Below are 15,016 nucleotides of genomic sequence, written 5' to 3' on the forward strand. Positions count from 1 at the left end.
GTCTTCTGGGTATAGTTTGGAGTGTAGAGAGCTCTGACGTAGGCCCTTCATCACCTTTGACTGCCATAGCTTCAAAGGGAAGTGATAAACTTCGTCGGGGGGAGAAATATGCTAATTACTCCATTGACGACGGGTAGGCTTTTAGATCTCAATACAATTCAAGATTAGATTGGAAGGGTGTAAATATAAAAATTACACCATCATAAGATGAGGTTGCGTCTCCCAGTACAACTTTAGAAGTGAGGTGTACCGACATCCTTCATCACAGACTCTCTAGATCTTTCCATCTTATTCTCAATTGAATATTGACTTGCACTATCATCTAAAGATTCTTCTTCAGATTCACCCTCATCATGGTTTGATGGATTGGTTTTGGTAAATAGTGCCTCTTCCTTTTGAAAAGGAATTCGATATTCCTCTTCTTGTTGAATTTGGGGATTTCCTTTGGTTGTAACAAGATGTGGTTCAATGTCAGCTGGGTGACTCATCAGTTCAACGACTTAACAAATTTGAGCATGGTCTCTTGAGAGAGGTGCCACTAAGGCTCTAACAAGAGGCTTGTTCTCATCTTGGGATGGTGGGTCAGTTCTTAGCGCTTCGGTTTGACTTTTAATTACACTAGAGGAGGTGCTAGACCATCTGATATTTATTAGATCACTAGCAGGTTCCCATTGTTCTTTTCCATGCGAGATGAGAACAAGAGATGAGGATGAACCTTATTTTGAGCATTTGTAGAAAGTGTTGCATACATTGTGTCCTTGGTGTCAATGCTAGTGCATTGTGTTGCCTTTACTCCCTTGGGCTTTCTTTAGGCTTCTTTTCCTTGTAGTGAGGTTTAGTCTTAACCTCTTCAATTTGTGTATCTTTGGCTTTCTTGGGTTTAGGAGGCTGTGAATCTTTTTTTGGTTTTTGATTGGTGTATCTACCGTGACTCCTTGATGTAAGATAATGGTGGTAGCTCTTGTTAATCCTAGAATTGGATTAACATTTCCCCCTTCTTGATGGCGATCGCGTCCGCGTGATTGTGTTAAAGAACTTTGTGTGGGGAGAATGAACAAGCTTTGTCGCGCTGGCTTTGATGTTGAATGACGTTCAATGGTCTTTGTTCCTCCAGAAGGAATAAGAAAAGATAGTTAATGAATGAAGAGATTAGTGGTGTATTGGGAATTCCTAACGAGACGGGGGCAAATGATTGCATTTTTATATTTGTGTGAGCCTTTTTTTGGCCCACTTTGTTTTTGGCAATCAACAGCAGCAAAGTTACATGTGATTTTTGTTAGTGGGGACACTAAGATATGTTAATAATGGGAGAGAAGAGAGAGAAGGATCTGGAGGAACGTAGACTTAATCATCAGAACGAGATGGTGATTCTCAGTTCCTCATTTGATTCATTGAAGCGACATTCATCATTTGAAGTATGGCTTGTGATGATGTCCCCTTGTGTGGCAAGATTCTTGTCAAATGTTGTTGAGTAGGACCTAATCTTGCCTTCTTCTGCTCGTGTGCTTCTTATATTTTTATGCATAATTAAGTGCTCTTAGAAGCAAATTTTCATAAAGTACAAGAATTGAGTCATATAGACTCTTATTGAACTGCTCTGTGTTGAAGTAGCCACTTGTTGGTGAGGATTGAAAGAATTACATCGACTTGCGAGGATAATATAGAGATCTTCACTAGGGATTGAAAATCATTGAGTTGTGAAGATTGTGGTGTCGTTTGGAGAGGTTTGTAATTTGAAGGAAAATTCCAGGCGATGGGTTGTACCATTGACCAAGCTTTCACCCACCATGGCCCCCCCATCCAAAGATGTACCTGGAAGTTATCGATGGTGAGACTTTGGTGCAAATGTTTTCCAGTGCACGAGTATAGATATGTACTCATGGAGCAGCTGCTACATTAATTTAGCCAAAAGAATAGTAAGCAATAAGCTTAACAATTATATAGTGTCTATTGTGTGATATGGCTTAATCCATATGAGGTTCTTAAGCCATGAGATGAAACTCCTTGAATTGTAATTCTGTGAGATGGAGTTCCGTGAATTTACAGATTTTGACCCCCTTTTTTTGCACTTTAGGTCAGGATTTACAAGCAACAGCTTCTTATGCACTCATTTCTTACTTCCAGAGGGGTGAGAAGAGCATTTTTATTTTATTCTTGATGTGCTCCTAAGTCTCCGTATTTGATCTTGAATTTGTTGTTGTCGAGGCAGTAGGGAAGACTGTTGATTGTTTGCTTGAACAGACAAGCGCTTGTGTTGGTGCTGAATGCACGAGAGTGGTTGAGTGATTTGCTTGTTGTTTCTTGGGCCTCCATTTCTTGTCGAACTATAGGTGAAGTTGTTGGGGTTGAAGTCGGTGGTGAGGTTTTCTTCACATTGTTCGATTTTGGTAACCATATGATGGAATTACCATCATAGTATCCTTGTTGTTGAAGTACATGCACAGGCACCCATCTTTGACGACACTGTAATTTGGTTGCCGATATGCTTTGGTGTTGAGGCTTTCTTCTTTGTGCAAGCTTTGGGGACTTTGTGATGCGCTTGGGGACCCAAGCGACATATTTTTTAGGGTGATCCAAAAGGAATCTTGAAAAACTCTGTATGAGGGAGTTGTAGTATTTTTGGAGTACTACAACCTTGTTTCCTTTAGTCGTCTATGATTTTTTCGTTTAGACCCTCAAAACGTAGCCCGAATATGGCTCGTCGTCGTTTTCACGCTGTTTTTTATGATTTTTCATGGTTTTTGGACTGTTTTTTACGATTTTCGGGTCGAATTTTGAGGCTGCTGGTGGTCGAAGGCCAAAATGATCGATTTTGACTTCAAACGACCAACTCCAAAGTCAAAGAGCTCGATGTCAGCTTTTCGATGCGCCCTAAAGCGCCTTCATAGGATATACGATTTAGGACATACGGGCCTCCAAACAGGGGTGGTTTCCAAAGTCTTTCCCCCCCCCACGTGACGCCGTGAAACAGTTTTCACGTCATGCCGGTCTTTACAAAAAATTAAATTTTGATTCTTTTTCCTGCGTGAACTACTGTTTCACGCCGTCACGTGTGAACCGGACTTCACGGTGGACATTAAATTTTAATTATTATTATTTTTAAACGTCGAATTTCAGTTCACGTCATCTTTCCATTCATGTGGAATTTTCATTCACGTTATTTTTCGTTCACATGGAATTTCCGTTCACGTCGGATTTTCATTCACGTCATTTTTCCGTTCACATCGGATTTTCGTCCACGTCGGATTTCTATTCATGTCATTTTTTCATTCACCTGGGATTTCTCTTCATGTTATTTTTTCGTTCATGTCAGATTTCCATTCACGTCGGATTTCCGTTCACGTCGGATTTTCATTCACGTGGGGTTTTTTTTTTGAAGTCTAGTGGAAAATATGGATTTTCCTTTTTGGGGGGGATATTTTTTGAATTTAGAATGAAAGGGGTATGGGCATTTTCCCAAAAAAGGTAAGTGGAATCAAAAAAGTCAATCCTTCAATGACACACCTTACACCCTTCATAAATGACCCCCAAAATGGACAAATTGACAACTCATGAGCATCTTCTCATTGAATGCTCATTAGCCTTAAAGAGTTATGTAAAAGGTATTTAAGGATTAATCCAAGATTAATCCTTTCACTAATCTTTCTCTCTTTTACACTAATCAAGGACTCTAATTAACCCCACTAATTAACCCCACTAATCCCTAATTAATTCACACAATTGAGCACACCATTGGTGGATAGAGCAAGGAAAAACTAATCTTTGTGCATTAATCTAAATTAGGATATTAATTAGACTCTTAATTATAGTCTCCTCTCTTTAAGGTAAAATTAAGCAAAGAGAGTCAAATTTTTCCAACTGATCAAACATTTGATGTGATTAGGTGTTTTGATGCATTTAGATGCTCTCAAAACACTCAAAAACCCCAATTTCGACTACTCATATGATTAATTTAGATCCCAATTAACACATTTTCTAAATTTTTAGCCTCTTGAACAAGATTAATCACCCTTAATGACAAAAACCAATCCATTAAGAGAAATTAATCAAATTCAAGGATTTTTTCATGGTTTTAAGAATTGTTTTGAAAGATTAAGCTACTCCTAATGCTTGCTAACACTTTTCCAAATAATTTCAACCAAAAACACACAATTAAACTAAAATTAATGATCTTAGATCTAGATGTTTAAACTAAAGAGAGCTAACATTCACTAAAAAATGCACTCTTGCATTGTTTGATGCAATGGATGCAAACTAAGCCTAGTGCAAACTAAGAACATGAAAAATCATTTAAAAAACAACAAAAACAATAAATTAATCTAAAAATTAAGCAAAAAGCATTCTTTTCAAAAACTAAAAAGAGAGCTATTCTACACCAACAAATCTCACACAAAAAAGAGAGTTATTCTACACCAAATCTCACACAAATCACCATCAATTCCACATCTATTTCATGGGAAACCACTAATCAAGATAATGGGAAATGGGTTATGCATAGATTAGAGACAAAACCATGGAAAAAGCCAAGGGATGGCTCCTCGACAGTGGCACCAAAAATGTTATGGCTCACCCTAATCCTCCTTGAAACACATCCAAAAAAAGATTACCTAGTGAACCACAACTATCGTGAGGATCTTTCCAATGGCCGAGCTTGTAACCCTTAAGGTCTCCAAGCTCTACAACTCCTTGAGAAGCAATTCCACTGTGTCTCCCGTGAGTGTTGTCACACCGCCGCATTGCACTATGGGTCCTCGTCCCTCCTCTCTCACCTCACTTCACTCACAGACACTCAGTAGCATGCATTAGGGAGAGAGATTAGCAAGAGCAAGACTCAATTGCACAATGGAAGAGCATGCATTAGGGAGAGAGATTAGCAAGAGGATTAGCAAGAGCAAGACTCAATTGCACAATGGAAGAGTATGTTGTATTATGAGAGAAATTCACTTATATGCATGGCCATAAGTGTTCACACTCACTTAAACTATGGCCGGCCGGGCACTTTAGGCTCATAAGAGGCCTAATGCTATTACAATGACTACTCTCATAATATATCCATGAAGTACATCACTTATAGGACTTCATCCTATCTTGCTACCACACACTCTTGAAGCGGGAATCGCCATAAATACTCCGTCGTCACACCATTACGGGCGCCCATCTCCAAGTTGTAGCTTTGGACACTATTGCTTCATATCATGAATGTATGACCCTTTGGTGTATCTACCGTGACTCCTTGATGTAAGATAATGGCGGTAGCTCTTGTTAATCCTAGAATTGGATTAACATTGCTTCCTTAGAATTTCCATCCCTAGTTGTTTTTATTTGAGTCAAGGAGACTGGGATGTGTGCATGGGGCTCCTTGGTGTTGAGATGATTATTGTGCACTGGTTGCATGTGAATACATTTGAGATGTCATGACCAAACACCTTGCAATGACTATAATATAGAAAGACTAGCTTAAGGTATATACACTGTGAATTGGGATGGTGGTCTACAAGAGAAAGGGTTACTTATTACAACTTAGCTCATCCCTTTTCTTCTAGTATCTTTTAAAGCTTTGAAGCAAGGCATTATAGAATTCTACAATGGAGATCAATGTTTCTTTGCTCCTTACTTTCATTGGTTTAGATGAGGAAGAGTTTATCTCAAATCTCAAAGGTATCTTTCATCATGTTGTCTTCTAAATAGATTGCATCTTTGCAACATTGATTAAAAAAATAAGATTTGAGACTATAATCAAATTTTGCAAAGTGTTTTCATGAGGAAACATCGCTTCATTTGTCCATCATTGAGTTTCTCCCAATCATGGTTTTCATGCATAAGTTGTAATCATGTACAGTTTGCTCATGTTTTCACTCTATCGTGTGTAGAGATTTGTCAAAACACTCCACCTAGGACCTTGTCTCAAGAATCCATATATAAAGGTAGTCCTTAGAGTTTTAAAATTTTACCTTAATTATAAGTATCAACATGATGAACCATCTACTAGCCTTGCCCACCAAGCATAAATTCAGTGCATGTACCTTGGTAGGGTGATCCGAATTCCAAATGCTTCACATCACTGCTCAAACATTTGCATGAATTAAATAGGATCACTAGGTCTATCATATTTGCCGATGAGCTTGGAAATTTCTATGAACACAAGTTTAGATGACTCCTTTGGATCATGTGCGGGTCCTTTGGTTTAAGCATCATATGCAATCCTCGTGCAATCCCCCTTCCTAGATTTTTCAATATTGCTAGAGTGGGCATCTAGGGGTTGTGAGGTTTGTGGGATACCAACTTCGAGCATTTGCAAGAGAAAGTAGGACCAGTTGTTGTATTTGGCATAGGACCAGTCTCACTGAGGGAATTGGAGTCACTAAAGTGTTTAAAAGTTGGGGCACCATTCATGCCATAAGATTGGTCCAATGCATGGTAGCTGTGAGATTGGGGGTTGTACTTGAGGCATGGGCCTCAAGAACTAGCAGGTGTCAAGATGAAGTTTTGGTGTGGAATATTTAACCTCCCTACATTAGGCCATTATGTCCATTGTTCTCTTTTATTTTGGTTTGTTTTTTTTTCTTTGTTCTTTTTTAGTTTCCTTGTATTGTAGTCCGAAACAACCTTTGTTTGTTTGGTCTATCCCCCTATGTGTCAATAAACGAGGATCCATTAGGGTTCGTTTGCATGAATTTTCTCTTGGACACTAGGGCATATGAACATCCTCAAAGAAATATTTTTCCAAAATGTATGCACACCAGTGGTTTCCCATATGGTAGAAAAGGTCTTAAAACGTGTTTTCCATCATTGTCAAATCATGCCTTTTTTTTTAAAAATGTTAAAATGAGTTTTTGCAACCCTTTTTTAAATGTGTTACAAAAGGAATTTAGAAACAAGTTCTATGAGAGAGTTACAGTATTTTTGGAGTACTACATTTTTGTTCCCTTGACCCTGTCACAATTCCTTTGTTTGGTAGCTTAAACAGTGGTCCACAAGCTTGTTTTTGTTGATTTTAGCGCATTTTTTCTCTCGTTTTTTAGGTCGACTTTGAGATGGTTGGAAACCGATGAAAATCCACTTAATATACTCAAATCAAGGAAATATTTAAAGAGCCATGAAAGATCTTAAATATGAGCACTAGAACACATTTATATAGAAGCGTATTCTAATGCCACATGTGAACCTCCAAGGTCTTCACAAGCTTCTAAACAAGTCTCGGCAAACACAGTAAAAGAACCTATAGTGCTATTGTACACATTGAGCACCACATTGGGTACTATTGAGAATGTTGAAAGCCAAAATGAGGAAAACCATGCTTTAGATCAACTTTTTTGGGAATAAATTGGGGAATGAAGATTCAATGCCTCTATCTTAGAGTGAATGAAGATTCAATGCCTCTATCTTAGAGTGAATGGGAAACTGAAACTAAAAGTGAAACTGGGATATCCATTTAAGGAGTCTATCAAAGTTTTGGCTAGATTTCCATATAGGAAAGAATGCTAAACAAAAAAGAGCAGTGAGTCCTAATGCCAGTCACAATATCATATCCAGGAAAACTTGGGTATCCTTGGGACAACTTGGAACCACCCCTTGCTGTGATAGATGCTAATGAAGAATATCGAGAAATATGGGGTTATTTCACTATTCTCCTTGGGGGTTTGACATAGAATGGGAGTTCTCAGTTACTCCTAATGACCTTGACAAAATCATCTTGGGTGGCTTTTGGATAAGTAGTTCTTAGTACTCTATTAAGATCAATGTGAACCGCCACCTTAGAACACCCAGTGGTTACATTCACACTACTTTTACAAGAAGAGGAGCCATTACTAGAAATGGAACCTCTATCACCTAAGAACTTGAAACCTCAATGCCTGAACCTGAACCTACTCCAAATCTTCCAAGATCTAATGTAGGATTTAAACCATTTAGAAATATCAACACATTCCAATCCCAACTTTATCCATGGCATGAAGACCCTTGAACTATGGTAATTATAAGATTTACCTGCACTACAAGATCATTCCAGGTGCAATTTCTGAGAACGCAAAGCCCTACGGGCGTGATCTGGAGAGTATAGGGACCTAACGTGAGTCGGAGGGTGCTAGCGACGTAGCCCTGGGAGCCGATGCCTGCTCTGATACCAATTGTTGGAATTAGGGTTGCAGGAAAGCACACAAAGCTTGGAGAAGAAGAAGCAAGAATGCACACAACACACAATGTATTAGATTGTGTCTATGTACAAAAGATTAGTTAGCCCTAGAATGATGGGCCTATATACAAGCCGGGGGAAAAAACCTCCTAAAGAGGGAAAAAGTGCCTCGGCGGTCCTAAGTGATGTGTTCACACACATCACTGCCTATATATATGGCAACAATAATGAGAATCCCTGATCTCTCATCAAGGTAATCTACGGTCCAAATCTACTGTCCAACTAGAATCTTAGTGATTTCGGTCAAGGAAAAACTAGTTAATTCAACGGTAGTCTATTCTTTGTATTAAGAACTGGAATTGGTCACACGAAGTTTTTGCTTGATTCAGATCAAGAGATGGAAAAGTAGATTTACTGACTGTCCCTCTTGTGGTCTAACCAAAGTCATTCGGTTTAGTTCTAACAAGGATTTTCTTCAGATAAACATCTACTGAATTTCTAATCATAAGGAAATTCCAACTTTGTGAATTTCATGTTGGAATTAGGGTTGCAGGAAAGCACACAAAGCTTGGAGAAGAAGAAGCAAGAATGCACACAACACAAAGTGTATTAGATTGTGTCAACGTACAAAAGATAAGTTAGCCCTAGAAGGATGTGCGTATATACAAGCCGGGGGAAAAAACCTCCTAAAGAGGGAAAAAGTGCCCCGGCGGTCCTAAGTGTGTTCACACACATCACTGCCTATGTATATGGCAACAAATCCCCCCTGGGAGTGATGGTGTGAACGAGAGCTGGCACTCATGTATAGGGGAGTGCCATGCCCGAAGTAGATCAATCCACAAAGGGGAGCAAGCCCAAAGCTTTGCGGAAAGCTTCGAACTTCTCACGAGGCTTGCCTTTGTGAAAAGATCGGCGAGGTTGTCCTGTGTTGGCACATAGGCCAAGCTGATCTCTCCTGCTGAGAGTCTCTCCCTGACATAGTGATAATGCACCTCAATGTGCTTTGTGCGAGCATGAAAAACTGGGTTTCTCGCAACTGCCAATGCGCTCTGACTGTCAGTGAAGATAGAGGTGGCAGACTCCTGTCCAACACCCAAGTCAGCCATAAGCCGTCTGAGCCACACACACTCAACCGTAGCTGTGAAAGCTGCCCTGTACTCAGCTTCACAACTAGAAGTGGCCACAGTAGGTTGCTTCTTGCTCAACCAAGATATGCATGAGCTACCGAGCATGAAACAAAAACCACTTGTGGACACTCTTGTGTCATAGCAACCAGCCCAAGCTGAGTCCGAAAAAGCATGTAAATCTGGCGGCAACGATCCCCCCTTGGGATAAAACAACCCAAGATGTATGGTGCCACTCAAGTAGCGAAAGATGCGTTTAACTGCCTTCCAATGCTGAGACCCTGGGCTATGCATAAACCTGCTCACCTGTGAGACTGCAAACTGAATGTCTGGCCTCGTAATGCATACATAAATGAGGCAACCAACAGCTGTCTGATAGAGTGTGACATCAAAGTGATCTCCAGCATCATGAAGACTCAACTTCAAACCTGTCTCCATTGGAGTAGCAATAGGCTTGCAGTCTTCAAGGCCAAATCTCCGCAACAATGTTTCAATATACTTTGTCTGACACAAAGCAATACCTCCATCACACTGCTTAAATTGTATCCCCAAATAATGATGCAAATGCCCCAAATCTGACATCTCAAAAGAGGCATTCAAATCAGCCTTAAAATCAGCAATATGACTCTCATTTGGTCCTGTGAGCAGCATGTCATCGACATAGAGAGCAATGATTAGATGTACACCATCCACACGTTTAACATACAAAGTGCTTTCTGTTGGACTATTCTGAAACCCATGTGCAGTCAAATATGCATGTATTTTTTCATACCAAGCTCGTGGAGCTTGCTTTAAACCATATAAAGCCTTTTTTAACCTGCACACTTTGTTTTCCTGCCCTCTTTGAACAAAACCACGAGGCTGCGATACATACACCTCCTCATGCAAATCTCCATTTAAGAACGCAGTCTTTATGTCCAGCTGATGTACATTCCAACCATTATGAGCTGCCAATGCACAAATGCTACGAATGGTAGTCATACGACAAGTGGGAGCAAAGGTCTCATCAAAATCAATGCCCTTTTCTTGAGCATAACCCTTTGCAACAAGTCTAGCCTTATAGCGATCAACACTGCCATCTGGCTTTCGTTTCAACTTAAAAACCCACTTACATCCAATGGCCTTTTTACCAATAGGCAAATCACACAAAGACCATGTACCATTCTTCATTATGGCATCATATTCACTTTGCATTGCAGCCAACCAATTTTCTGAATTTTGTGCCTCATCAAATGAAAGAGGTTCTTCCTCTTCACACATACTAGACACAGCCAAAGCATAACAATCTGATGCATAAGAGGCATGCTGAAAACCTGAACGAGTACGACTAGGCATAGGTGCATCAATCTTACTATCACGCAAGGTTTGCACCAGCCATTTAGGCATACCTCTAGCCTGCTCATTTTCAGCCCTATCCTCATGAATTACATCCTGTAAATCTGCATCAGAAATAGGCTGATCTATGATGTCGTTTGAAATCTGCATAGGCTGAATATTTGCCTCATTAGGACTTACATTTGAATTCCCACCTGTAAATAGAGGCAACAATGTATCAAATACATCCCGTGAGCTCACACCTGTCTCTTTGGTACATGATAACAAAGGCTGCACAGCATCTTCTACAAAAACAACATCTCGACTAATCAAGATACGCTTTGACTGTGGATGATACAATCTGTAACCTTTGCTTTCAGCACTGTAACCAACAAAAATGCATTTGACAGCCTTATCATCCAATTTTCTGCGTTGTTGCACAGGCACTAAAGCATAGGCCAAGCAACCAAAGACACGCAAGTGACCAATAGAAGGCTTCCTGCCATGCCAAGCTTCATATGGAGTAATAGACTGCAAGGCCTTAGTGGGACACCTATTGAGTACATATGCAGCACACATGACAGCCTCAAGCCAAAACGCATGTGGCAAAGCTTGGCTCTTGACCATACATCGTGCCATCTCCATAAGTGACCTGTTCTTCCTCTCAGCAACACCATTTTGCTGAGGGGTATACGGCACTGTACATTGGTGTTTTATCCCACGACTAGCCAGAAATGCATCAAACTCTTTAGACATGTACTCCCCCCCTCGATCAGTACGGAGGGTGCCCACAGTACAATTGGATACATTTTCAACCATAAGAAAAAACTGTTTGAAGCACAATAACACTTCGGACTTTGCCTTCAGTGGATATACCCATGCATGCCTTGAGTAATCATCAATGAAAGTCACGAAGTACAAGTGTTTACCAAATGATGGAGTTTGCATAGGCCCACATACATCACTATGTACAAGCTGCAATTTGCGAGTGGCCCGCACAGAACCATCCTTTGGAAACGTAGAACGCTGCATTTTGCCCAAAATACAGCCTTCACAAACATGTTTCAATGGTGCCTCAAGAGGGGGCAATGAAGCAACCATATCAAATTTCTGCAAACGCAGCAAACTAGCAAAGTTCAGATGACCAAAACGAGCATGCCATAGTTTTGCATCTGAAACTGCCTTTTCATCAGAAACTGCATTTGCTGAATCTTCCACACACTTGTCATAAGAATTGAGCCTATACAGCCCACGAAACAAGGTTCCAGATGCAATAATCGTATCACCAAAAGTCAAATCATGAACAGTACATCTGTCATCCACAAATTTGACTACAAATCCAAGTCTAGCAAGCGCAGAGACAGACAATAGATTCTTCTTTATCCCTGGCACATACAAAGCATCTGAAAGTGTGAAAGCGCTGCCATTTGCAGCAGTAAGCATAATTTTACCAACGCCCTTCACTGGGTAAGAAGCATTATTGGCACATGTGACAGTATTCCCATTAGGGACAGCCTCAAGAGAAGTGAACATATCACGATGCGAGGTAATGTGCTTTGTAGCACCACTGTCAAAATACCAAACATGAGAGTCAATAGAAACTGCCAAACATGCATCATGTACAGATGGGTCATACTGGCAATACACGCTAAACGCCCATTCTGTATCCTGCACAACATTTGCAGAATCTGCATTTGTAGAAGCATCCGCTATTGTGGCTGCATTTGACTCTTTCTTCTTTGCCTCTTTAGCCTTTAGCTTAGGGCAATTCTTAATGACATGATCATTTGCCTTACAATAGTTGCACCTGGTCTTTTTCTTGCCTTTATCAAGAGCCTTCTCAGACTTATTGTTACTACCTGTGGAAGGAGAAGAAGTTGCAGACCTACTAATAGGAGAAGAAACAGTGGAAGGGGCTGCCTTACCACTTCTTCTCTGCTGCTGGGCAGCAATAAATGCTTGATCAACTGCACGCTGCCTGGCCCTGTTTTGCCTGGACTGCGCTTCTTGCAAGAGCTTGTTGACTAAAGTATCATACTTGACAGCATCAGGTCTGTCCTCATTAAGAAGTCTCCATGTGGAAGCAAAAGTCTGATATGTCTCAGGTAAAGCATCAAGAACAGTCTGCACAAGAGAATGATCAGGAATAATCTCACCTGCAGAAATCAACTGTTCTTTGAGATCTTTAATCTCAGCAAGGAAAACATTCATGTCATCATCTTCTTGCATAATCTTCAATTCTAGCTCTTTACGCAGGTAAGCGATTTTTGCCTCGTTACGACCTGCATACAAACCAGCTAGAATATCCCAAGCCTGTTTTGCTGTTTTAGCTGAACGAATATGTGGGGTGATGTTCCGTTTGACAGAAAGTGCAATTAAGGCATGAGCCTGCGCATCTTTACCATCCCAACGAGCTTGTTCAGCAGTGGGTAAAACAACAGCAACAGTAGAGCTGCTAGAACCTGCAACATCCTCAACAGATCCTACATCCACAGAACCTGGACGTACATCCATACCCTGCACAATGTTCCACACTCCTTTTGCAACCAAAACATGCTGCATCATGTATGCCCAAAGTGGGTAGTTGCTGTCTCCATCCAGTTTGTCTTCAGCAGACAACATGCGAAATACATCATTGCTGTTATCAGCCATGGCCACTGACTGAAACTGATGCAAAAGCTACCTGTAATGAAGCAAAGACTGAACAGAAAACAACTCGTGCTATGTAGCACGGTCCACAATGGAGTACGTATGCCTGTTTTGCAGAAAACTGCACTGTCGAAATTTCTGCAGAAAATGACGAAAACACCTGTGCAGAACTTGAAATGCAAAAACGAAGCCCGAAACGACCTCAGATGCAAATTCTGAGAACGCACAGCCCTACGGGCTAGTCTGCAGAGTATAGGGACCTGCAAGCGCTCGTGAAAACTCACCTCAATCGGAGAACGTGAGTCGGAGGGTGCTGACGGTGTAGCCCTGGGAGCCGATGCCTGCTCTGATACCAATTGTTGGAATTAGGGTTGCAGGAAAGCACACAAAGCTTGGAGAAGAAGAAGCAAGAATGCACACAACACAAAGTGTATTAGATTGTGTCAACGTACAAAAGATAAGTTAGCCCTAGAAGGATGGGCGTATATACAAGCCGGGGGAAAAAACCTCCTAAAGAGGGAAAAAGTGCCCCGGCGGTCCTAAGTGTGTTCACACACATCACTGCCTATGTATATGGCAACATTTCATTCCTTCTTTTCCATAGTAGATTAAGAAATGGTTTTATTAAAGAAAATATTGGATTTTAATGAGAATACTCTTCTTCCATTTAATCTAATTTTGGGTAAATACCAATTTGGTGATTTAACCACATAAAATATCTAAAGATATTCTTTCTTCCAACTTAATTTATCAACCCTGATTCTCTAGGAGGAATTATGGTGAAAATTCCTCTTTTGTCACTCATCACCAAAAATTAATTCAATTCTTTCTCTATTTAATATCATAAGAATTCTTCTTTTAACTAAATACAAATATCCATTTTTTTGAATAAGCTTAAAATTCCTCTTTTCCTCATTTAATGATTGGATTCCAATTGTCATGGGAATTCCTCTTTTATCATAAAATGAATTTATCTAGAATTCCTCTTTAAATTAAATAAAAATATGCATTTTTTCAAATATACCAAGAATTTCACAATTTCCATTTAAATGATTGAATTCCAAATATGATGGGAATTCCTCTTTTATCATTTAAGTTTTCTCATGCATAAAAATAAATTTAACTAAAATTTCTCTTAAAATTAAATAAAAATATCCATTAATTTAAATATGACAAGAATTTCACTTTTTCCATTTAAATGATTGCATTCCAAATATGATGGGAATTCCTCTTTCATCATTTAAATTTATTCATGCATAAAATAATTTATCTAAAATTTCTCTTTAATTTTAAATAAAAATATTTATTATTTTAATATACCAAATTTTCTCTTTCTCCATTGAAATACATGGATCTCCATTATCATGGGAATTCCTCTTTTTGCATAAAAATAAAATTACTAAAAATTTCTCTTTTTCTCTTATGCATAAACATTAAAAATTAATTTTCCATGGATGTGATGAAAATTATTCTTTTAGCATAGGATGACTAATCCTATTATGCATAAAAATGATTTATGTATTAATTTTTTAAAATTTTTACCATAGCTTCGCTGCTATTACTGATAATTTTCAATATTTCCTAAAAGAATAAGACTTAGTAATACGATTATGATAGAGTAACTATCATTTGGACCTAAATCCAATCTATGGAATTAATCATAATTTTATTTGTATAAAAGCATAAAAAGCCATTTTCTAACCTCTAGCTTAACTAGCATAGAGTTTGATGTTTGAATTGAGAATTTATCAATGAGAAGCATCATTTGAATAAGAATTGGTCATAAGAATGACCATTC

The sequence above is a fragment of the Cibotium barometz genome, chromosome 44 (genome assembly GCF_041138505.1).
Source record: "Cibotium barometz isolate CiBa-2024 chromosome 44, ASM4113850v1, whole genome shotgun sequence".
Lineage (NCBI taxonomy): Eukaryota > Viridiplantae > Streptophyta > Polypodiopsida > Cyatheales > Cibotiaceae > Cibotium > Cibotium barometz.